The sequence below is a fragment of the Chrysemys picta genome, unplaced genomic scaffold (genome assembly GCF_011386835.1).
Source record: "Chrysemys picta bellii isolate R12L10 unplaced genomic scaffold, ASM1138683v2 scaf707, whole genome shotgun sequence".
Lineage (NCBI taxonomy): Eukaryota > Metazoa > Chordata > Testudines > Emydidae > Chrysemys > Chrysemys picta.
In genome coordinates, this window is record NW_027053414.1 from 1 (window position 1) to 9,622 (window position 9,622).

Below are 9,622 nucleotides of genomic sequence, written 5' to 3' on the forward strand. Positions count from 1 at the left end.
TCAAGAAGCGAGAAAAGCTGATGGGCCTGTGCACTTCTCAGCGCAGTGTGCTGAGCATGTGGGTCAGACGGGGGAGGGGCGTGGTGGTTCTTGGCTCCTGCAGGAATTTGTTCCACTGACCTGACCTGGCTCCCAAGCGTGCTCTGGCTCCCGCACAAACAGGCGTCACCCTTGCAATGTGCAATCTGGTTGTGCCAGATTAAAAACTGTATCTGTCCGGTGATATTTGCGTTTCTAGAGCCAGTTCCAGCACCTATTGCCCTCCCAACTTTAACAAAGATTTTGGTGCCCTTGGTTGTGGGAGGAGGATGGTAGAATATCACAGTCTACCCTCACCTCGCAATGAACCCTGGAGGTAGCAGGGGGCTCCCCACTCTACCACCCTTCTGTCTGGGAGAGGCTGGGACTGGAGTACCTGGGGGCTCCCTCACAGCCAGTGCTGCTGCAGCACCTCCTACTGGGAGAGCCTGGTATTGCACTAGCAGAGCTCCTGTCATATTCTCTTGCTAGCGTTTCATTGTTTTCTCTGGAGATTTTAATTCTGCATCGCCCAGTTATAATTTCTTGAGGCTCCTTACGTGTTTGTTCCTCAGGTTCTTCTTTGTCTGGAGATGACGAATGGGGTGGCTGGGCTTCCTCTCTGCCTTTTGCAGTTACAGCAGGAAAGCCTGGAATAGCAGAGAAACGACTATCACTTGAGATCATGTTCTGGGAAATAACCCGACACAGACTGGCCATCCAGAGAGCAGTTTGCACCCTAGGGCCATTTGTTTGTGTTAGTAACACCAGCGCCATCCCTGATCCCACCCTGTAACTCCTCTGCCCTCCCACAGCCTAATATTGTATTGCCTTTCTGCTGCACCAACGCCACCGTCAGGGCTTGGTCTCCATCTGATAGATGGGGAAGTGAGTAGAGGTGAGACACAGTGACACACCTAAGGCCATACTGCAAATCAGTGGCAGAGTGGGGAAGAGAGCCCATTTCTTGACTCTTAACTCTGTATTCAGTCCTCTAGAGCATAGCCAGCCTTCCTCGATCTGTCCCTGCAGACCCAGGATCCAGCCTGTTGCTCTCTCCCCTGTGCGGCTGTTTTAAAGGGAAAACATTTAAAGTGGAAAAAAACGTCAGCTCTTCTTACCTGGAGGAAGGGAACTTATATCACCACCGCGCACTGCAAAACAAACATCAGAGAGTGAGATCAGGACCCTCAACCCCCTGTGGAGAAGTATCCCTCTCCCACCTTTTCCCCACTGTCCCTGTCCTGCTCTCAGCCCCTTTAGAAAGAAGCCTTTTATCCCAGATGGCTGTGTCCCTCTTCCCCACTGAATGGTGCTGGGGCTCTGCTATTTCTAGCCTGCTGGGGCAGCAGGGTGAGACCCATAAAATTATTAATCTGCAGACTTGCTGCTCTCTGACCGGATAGAAAGACTATGGGGTCGGCTGCTGCCTGTTAGATGTGAAAACAGTACCTAAGCTCCTCCCACTAGTGAACAAACCCCACCCCTCCTAGCTGGAACTTCGATCCCACCGTCTCCTTATGCAAGTGATCACGATCTGATCCCGTTTATAATGTGAAAGCAAAGTCCAGACAGGTAATATATATCCTTGCTGCTTTAATAGGGCCAATTTCACAAAGCTAAAAACAATTATGAGACAAATCAGCTGGGAGGAAGAATTTAATCAGCAAAATGTGAATGATAATTGGGAATAATTTAAGAGCACCTTACTAGACGCCCAAAAAGCCACAGTCTAGAAAGAAGGCCGTACTGGTTTAAAAAAACCAACCTGCTTTAGAGGGATGTGAAGGCAGCTATTCAAAATAAAAAATAATATACAACAAATGGAAGAAAGGGTAAGCTGATAGTAATGAATATAAATCAGAAGTTAGGAATTTCAATTGTAGAAAATTGATAAGGGATGAAAAAGGACACAAGGAGACATCTATGGCAGAGATAAGAACAATAAAAAGGAGTTTTTTAAATACATTAAGAACAAAAAGAATCCTGACAATGGTATTGGTCCATTACAAGATGGAAATGGTAGCATGATCAGTAATAATGGAGAAAAGGCAGAAGTGTTCAATAAATATTTCTGTTCCATATTTGGGGAATAAACAGATAATATAGTCTCATCATATACACCTCTACCTCGATATAATGCCGTCCTCGGGAGCCAAACAATCTTACCGCGTTATAGGTGAAACCGCATTATATCGAACTTGCTTTGATCCGCTGGAGTGCACAACCCTGCCCCCTGGAGCCGCTGCTTTTCTGCGTTATATCCGAATTCGTGTTATATCGGGTCACGTTATATCGGGGTAGAGGTGTACCTTTAGTATCTTGGAAGGATCTTAACAGAAGCTACCAAAATTAGATATTTTTAATTTAGCAAGTCCAGATAACTTGCATCCATGAGTTTTAAAAGAGCTGGCTGAGTAGCTCATTGGCCCATTAATGCTGATTTTCAATAAGTCTTGAAGCGCCAGGGATGTTCCACAAGACTGGAAGACCACTAATATTGTGCCAATTTTTAAAAAGGGTAAATGGAGTGACCTTGTAATTCATAGATTCATAGATTCTAGGACTGGAAGGGACCTCGAGAGGTCATCGAGTCCAGTCCCCTGCCCTCATGGCAGGACCAAATACTGTCTAGACCATCCCTGATAGACATTTATCTAACCTACTCTTAAATGTCTCCAGAGATGGAGATTCCACAACCTCCCTAGGCAATTTATTCCAGTGTTTAACCACCCTGACAGTTAGGAACTTTTTCCTAATGTCCAACCTAAACTTCCCTTGCTGCAGTTCATTGCTTCTTGTTCTATCCTTAGAGGCTAAGGTGAACAAGTTTTCTCCCTCCTCCTTATGACACTCTTTTTACCTGAAAACTGCTATCATGTCCCCTCTCAGTCTTCTCTTTTCCAAACTAAACAAACCCAATTCTTTCAGCCTTCCTTCATAGATCATGTTCTCAAGACCTTTAATCATTCTTGTTGCTCTTCTCTGGACCCTTTCCAATTTCTCCACATCTTTCTTGAAATGCGGTGCCCAGAACTGGACACAGTACTCCAGTTGAGGCCTAACCAGTGCAGAGTAGAGTGGAAGAATGAGTTCTCGTGTCTTGCTCACAACACATCTGTTAATACATCCCAGAATCATGTTTGCTTTTTTTGCAACAGCATCACACTGTTGACTCATATTTAGCTTGTGGTCCACTATAACCCCTAGATCCCTTTCTGCTGTACTCCTTCCTAGACAGTCTCTTCCCATTCTGTATATGTGAAACTGATTGTTCCTTTCTAAGTGGAGCACTTTGCATTTGTCTTTGTTAGACTTCATCCTGTTTACCTCAGACCATTTCTCCAATTTGTCCAGATCATTTTGAATTATGACCCTGTCCTCCAAAGCAGTTGCAATCCCTCCCAGTTTGGTATCATCTGCAAACTTAATTAGCATACTTTCTATGCCAATATCTAAGTCGTTGATGAAGATATTGAACAGAGCCGGTCCCAAAACAGACCCCTGCGGAACTCCACTTGTTATACCTTTCCAGCAGGATTGGGAACCATTAATAACTACTCTCTGAGTACGGTTATCCACCAGTTATGCACCCATCTTATAGTAGTCCCATCTAAGTTGTATTTGCCTATTTTATTGGTAAGAATATTATGCAAGACCGTATCAAATGCCTTACTAAAGTCTAGGTATACCACATCCACCGCTTCTCCCTTATCCACAAGACTCGCTATCCTATCGAAGAAAGCTATCAATTGGTTTGACATAATTTGTTCTTTACAAATCCATGCTGGCTATCATCATTTTTTATCAGCTATATTTCCATAGAACCTAGGAGCCCTAGTCATGGGCCATTATAATAGATGCTGTACAAGCACAGAACAAGTCCTTTCCGCAGCATTTTCAACCAGGTTGGCTGAGATCCACCCCCTTTGTAATATCAAGACAGCTGGTGCTTGTCCTCACAGATTGAAGGATGGCAAGGTGTCTTATGCACTCCTGCCCTCCCCCAAATATACCAGAGCAGACCTTTGATGCTCACCTGAAAATAGTTTCCCCTCCACACTGTTTACCTCTTCCTGTTAATTTCCTTCTAAAGTCTCTGCCAGTTTTTCATTACTGTCTCCTACCCCCTGTTTGGAGAAGTTTGTCTCAAAACACTCTACCTTTGAGTGGCCTGCTTTTAACTATACACTGAGAGAATGTAGTATTTAGTACATATACATAATTCCTCACATATTTTCCATATATACCTCTCACAGTGACTCTGATGGTCAGTGTGACATGGGTTATCAGTAGACACCTTTCATGACCCCTTTTGGTGAACCCTTGGGATCTGTTATATTAATTTGGATGGAATAAATGGGCTAAAGGTGTTAACATCACTTAGTTACTGTTTCATATTAGACAGTGTTAAATAAGGTTAGGGGTTTGGTATATAGAAACTTTAGCCTGCTTAGTACTATGGCAAACACACCATTATTCTTTCTTTTAACTTTTTATTAAAGATACAAAAAAGATGGAAAACAGTTAAAGCATTTGAAATGTAAAGGGTTATGTAAGGCTTTTATTTTAACTTTTTTTTAAAGCTGGAGAGAGTTTTAGAAGGCAAACTTTCCTTGTTTGATGGTTTTTAGATGGCATTAAAGATGGTAATAACTGCTTTTGGGGGGAAAGAGAAGAGGCTAATTGAGATAAACTGGAGCTGTTGCTAAAGTTTAATTTTGTTTTATTTTAGGTGGTGGTTGGGATTTAGCTGGAGCTGGTAGGGATAGTAATGTAATTTGGATTTCTTTTTTATTTGATTTGGCTAGGACATTTTTTAGGATTAGGATACAGAAGGTCCAGGGTCCCAGGAGATGAGGATGGGGGTGGGGGTGGCAGCATTTTGATGAAGCTTACTTCAGAACCTCTGTCTGATTTTCCCCCAAAAATCTCTTTTTAAGGACCCAAAAATACAGTGATGGGTAGAAAAACCCATCCCCTTATTATTTTCTACCAATTAGGCCTAATATTTGACACACCAATTTTGGTTTATTAATTTCTGGTTTTACATGTTCTGTTTTTAATAAGCATGATTTTAACATAGTCCTTGAATCATATCAGCTTGGCCTGTTTGTTTGGACTCATTTCTCAGAGGTCCATTCCTCAGAGGTCCAGTTTTCTAAATCTTCTTTATCATATTTGTTGCTTTCCTCTGGACTCTCTCCAATTTGTCCACATCTTTCAAAAAGTGTAGCGTCCAGAACTGGACACAGTCCTCTGCTGAAACCTCCCTGAGTAGAGCAGGACAATTGACTCCCATATCTTACATATGACATTCCTGTTAATACATCTCAAAATGATAACCTTTTTCGCAACTGCATCACATTTTATAGGCCTGTCAGCCTGACATTGATCCTGGCCAAGATAATGGAGCAGCTGATATGGGACTTGATTGATAAATAATTAAAGGAGTGAAATGAAGTTAATGGAAATCCAGGTGTGTTTATGGAAAATAGATCCTGTCGAACTAACTTGATATATTTTTTGGACGAGATTACAAATTAGGTTGATAAAGGTAATAGTGCTGATGTAATATACTGAGACATCTGTAAGGTATTTGACTTGGTACCGCATGATATTTTGATTACAAATCTAGAATGATATAAAATTAACAACAAACACATGAAATGGATTAAAAACTGGCTAAAATCATCGAGCGGGTGTGTTTCCAGTGAGGGATTGGTTCTTGGCCCTACACTATTTAACATATTTATCATTGACCTGGAAGAAAACATAAAATCATCACTGATAAAGTTTGCTGATGATACAAAAATTGGGGGAGTGGAAAGATCACTGATACAGAGCCATCTGGAGCACTTGGTAAGCTGGGTGCAAACATACAATATTCATTTTAATACAGCGAAATGTAAATGTAAACACCTAGGACCAAAGAACGTTGGCCTTGATTACAGAATGGGGGACTCTATCCTGGGAAATAACGACTCTGAAAAAGATTTGGGGCTCATGGTGGATAATCAGGTGAACATGAGCTCCCAATCTGTGGCCAAAAGGGCTAATGCGATCCTGGGATGCCTAAACAGGGAATCCCAGGTAGGAGCAGAGAGGTTATTTTACTCTGTGTTAGTCACCAGTGTGACCACTGCTGGAATCCTGTGTCCAGTTCTGGTGCTCACAATTTGAGAAAGAGGTTGATCAATAGGAGAATGTTGAGAGAAAAGCCACGAGAATGGTTAAAGGACTGGAAAACATGCCGGGGCAAGGAGCTCAATCTAGGTAGTTTAACAAACAGAAGGTCAAGGGGAGATCTGATCACAATCTATAAGTACAGAACAAATATTTGATAATGGGCTCTTCACTCTCACAGAGAAAGGTCCAACACAACCCAAAGGCTGGAAATTGAAGCTAGACAAATGCAGACTGGAAAGAAGGCACAAATTTACAAGGGTGAGAGTAATGAACCATCGAAACAATTTCCCAAGGGTCGCGGTGGATTTTCCATCACTGGCCATTTTAAACCCAAGATTGGCTGTTGGCTGTTTCTAAAGGCTCCGCCCTAGGCTTTATTGTGGGGCAGTTCGACAGCCTGTGTGCTACTGGAGGTCTGACACTAGACGATCACAATGGTCCCTTCGGGCCTTGGAATCTACCCCTAGGAATCCACTCCTGGTCTGTGGGAGGAGGGGTTTTCCTCCTTCTTCCTCTCCTGGCTTCTGGGAGCTGCACATTCCTGCCTCCTGCAGGGATGGGGCACTCTGCATTCCTTTCCATTCTCTCCCCACCCTCCATGCAGATGAGGCAAGGCCCAGGCTCCTCTCCTTCCCTCCTGCCCAATGTGTGCATGTTCTGGGCAGTCCACACATGGCCTCCCCCCCACCTCTAGGAGCAGGGTGCAAGGAGGTGACCCTTCTCCTTTCCTGCAGTCCCTCCCCCCACCCCCCCATTCCATTCCCTTCCACCCCACACACACAGAGCACCATCAGGCTGGATGGCTTTTATCTGGCAAACAACAAATCTAATAAAGAACAAAAGTAAAGTCTCCTGGATAAGCAATTGCCAGTAGGATCACCCTGGCCCTGCCTGGCCCCCTGAGTTGCTCTGGGTCTCACTGGGGGTCTCCCTGCGGGAATGATCCGGATGCTGTTAAAGCTCAGACATTCCCTGGAGATGCGCCCTGGGCAGTAAAATCTATTGGCTCTTCATTCAGCGATCCTGGTTGTGCTTTCCTTCAGTTCAGCCGATCCGTCCCCTTGGTAAAGGCCGTCACCAGCCCCTCGTAAGGACAACACCACGCAGCTTCTCCCTCCTCCCCCCGATCACCCACTCTCCTGCCCACCCCATCCAGTCGCATCTCCCGCACTCCCCTCCCTGCTGACCCTCCCATCATCGCCCTGCACTTACTGCAAGGAACCACAAAGACAGTGCAGTGATTGGTCAGCCCTTGGTGACGCAGGCTCCTGGCATCTTCCAGATGTTCGCCTTTGAATATCAGTCTAAGCCCATCAACATCGCCGGGGTGGATGTTTTCCTCTATCACCTTCCTCTTCAGATCCTCCCCGGAGTCATCCCAACGCACATCCACGGCACCCGCGCTGCCAGTTAAGGTTCTAATAAAGACTGTGCCCTGGGCCCCACCAGTGGCTGCAGAGCTCCCAGTGGGTCCCTGCTCCATAATGCCTGAGCCCCACGGGGCTGCCTGTGCAGACTGTGCTCTCAGACCCGGGCGGTGGATTCCTCAGAGCCCCCCGCCTCCTTCCTCCGGATTTAGGGATCTTCTCTGCCCCCAGCAGAGCCCCAGCTCCCAGGGACCCCGGGTGAAGCGAGCCCTAGGCCGGCCTGTCTTTCCTCCCACCCTGCTCAGAGCTCTCAGCCACTTCCTGAGAAAGTGAAACTCCCAGTTGGCCAGGAGCCCAGGCCTCGGGGCCTGGCTGGGTGTTTCTGAGGCCGTGCTGCGCAGGCTCCCAGGGGGACTGTGGCTTCAAAACAAAACCCGGAGGCTGCTGGCATTTTCTCCTGTGTCGCGCAGCCCCCTTTTTTTGTAGTCTGCCCCACGTCGGCCCCTCTTCATTTCCCCCACTTCTCATGTTAACCCCTCCCTCATCTCTTGCCTCTGCTCCTCTCGCCTGCTTCCTAGAGGGTGTCTGGTTCCCTTCTCTCTCCCTGCTCTCTCCCTCTCCTCTAGTCTGGCCTGCAGAGGTTGAGAAGTAATTTCCTTCCTCTTCCCCCTCCCGCAAGTCTCCCTCCCTCCCTCCGTTCTGGTTCCCTTTCTCCTCCCCTCACCAATGTTCTTCACCCCTGTTCCCCCTTCAGCTCCCCCAGGTCTTACCTTCGTTCCCATCTCCTCTCCCTTCTTCCACCGTTCTCTCATCACTGGCCCGATGGGACCGTGCAGTGTTGTTGTAGCGTGTGGGGTGAAGGATATTGGCGCGATGGGGGTGCGGAGGATGTTAATCTTGTGTATTGGACCAACTCCCGTTGGTGCGAGAGACAAGCTTTCGAGCTCACACAGACTCAGGTCTGGGAAAGGTGCTCAGGGGGTCACAGCTAAACACAAGTTCAGACAGTTTAGGGGAAGCGACATTTTCCCCTTTTGCTCCTCTCCCGCATTGGGCCAACTGAGAGACCCCCCTCCACTCTGAGCAGCTGGGAGGCTGAACTCTCAGGGCCACTGACAGGGAGACAGTGGGGGGCCCTGGGGGAGGGGCGGCTGCAGGATCCTGGCTGCCTGTACCAGCTGCCCCCCAGCTCCTGAGATCAGGACCCTGCCTGCACTCAGCCACGCCAGGCCCAGAGGCTTCTGCCTGGGGCCGGCCAGCAGCTTCTCTTTAATTACCTTCGTGATCCCAATACCTGAGGGAGCTCGCAGTGCAGCAGCCACAGTGCCCTAGAGAGAGCCAGTGCCGCTGGTGCCCGGGCTCCCGAGGGAACTCACCGTGCAACGGCTCCAATGCCCTATATCAGGGGTCGGCGACCTTTCAGAAGTGCTGTGCCGAGTCTTCATTTATTCACTCTAATGTAAGGTTTCGCGTGCCGCTCATACATTTTAACGTTTTTAGAAGGTCTCTTTCTATAAGTCTATAAACTATTGTTGTATGTAAAGTAAACAAGTTTTTTAAAATGTTTAAGAAGCTTCATTTAAAATTAAATTAAAATGCAGATCTTATCAGTTTAGTGCAGTGGGCCAGGGCCGGTGCAAGGATATTTTGCGCCCTAGGCGAAACTTCCACCTTGCGCCCCCTCCCGCCCCCGCACATCGGTTCATGGAGGGGCAAATCCCAACGAGCCTTTATAGACCCCAGGGGCCAGCCATGCCCAGGGGCCAGCCGTGCCCGGAGCTGCTCCCTAGACCAGGTTCCCCACTCCCCGCCCCCTGAACTCCCCTGGAGGGTGCACAGCCCCCCCCCACGAGCCCTCCCCACCGCACCCTGGCGGCCTCCGCTCCGAGTCCACTCACTGGCTTTGCTGGGCTTGGGCCGCTGCAGCAGCTCGGCAGGGAGGAGCTGCCTTCCAGAGGCACCAGAGAGCCAGAGCGTCGGCTTGCGGGGGCGGCGAGCCCCAGCCATGGAGGAGGGGGGCAGCTGCCATCCACTCCCTCCCACTTCCC

General features: G+C 47.6%; 1 long non-coding RNA gene across 1 annotated transcript; it reads right to left on the minus strand.

Annotated features, from left to right (window-relative positions):
- Positions 1-15: 15 nt before the first annotated feature.
- Positions 16-9,259, minus strand: LOC135979181 (uncharacterized). The gene is made up of 3 exons (XR_010596505.1): positions 7,420-9,259; positions 1,140-1,172; positions 16-668 (listed from the first exon to the last, which is right to left on the minus strand). It is a non-coding gene; the product is annotated as an uncharacterized LOC135979181 (long non-coding RNA).
- Positions 9,260-9,622: the final 363 nt, after the last annotated feature.